Below are 831 nucleotides of genomic sequence, written 5' to 3'. Positions count from 1 at the left end.
GTCAGTGCTTCTTTGTGTCTGTTCATCCTTCTTTTCTTTTTTCTTTTTTTTGTCTTCATGATGAAAGAACAATAAATGTATTTAGCATGCCGTAGACAGCAGAAAGCACAAAAAAAAAGAAAAACGGAAACAGAGAAAAAATAAATAGCAGCCGCCATAAAACCAACAAATAAATAGAAACAAATGCAAGAGCAAACAGAAAAAACAACAAAAGAAGAAGAAACAGATACAGGAACAATAAACAAAGACAGAAAAAAAACAGAAATAAACTGCAGCAGCAAGCAGCAAAATAAAAATAAAATATTTTCTGTTTATATTCGACAGAGACAAACAACTGCATCAGCTATTTTTGTTATTACTTAATATCTCTTCTAGGGTTTAGGGTTTAGGGTTTAGGGTTTAGTTTGTATCAGCTGTTTGTTTCTCCTCTCTTCTTAAGGTGTATATACTGTCTGCTGCTGTCTCCTTTTTTCTTTTTTATTTTTCTGTCTCTTTGTCTTTGTCGCTCTATCAGCAGGACAAATAAAGTAATAAAAAAGAAAATAAAAATAAACAAACAATAGAAATAAAATAATAAACAAAGAAGATAAAAATATACAAATTATGCAAATAAAATAATAAACAAAGACAACGAAGAAAAAAACAAATCTTATAGAAAGCAAGAGAAAATAAAAGAATCATAAACTGCGTCTTTGTTTTGTTTTTGTTTATTTTATTTTCTTTTGCACTACATCTATCTAGTTCCCTCTTTCTGTTTCTTTCTTATATATACATATATATATATATATATATATATATATATATATATATATATATATATATATATATATA

The sequence above is a fragment of the Eimeria mitis genome, genomic scaffold (assembly GCF_000499745.2).
Source record: "Eimeria mitis Houghton genomic scaffold, Emh_scaff750, whole genome shotgun sequence".
Taxonomy (NCBI): Eukaryota; Apicomplexa; class Conoidasida; order Eucoccidiorida; family Eimeriidae; genus Eimeria; species Eimeria mitis.
This window is presented reverse-complemented; position numbering follows the sequence as displayed.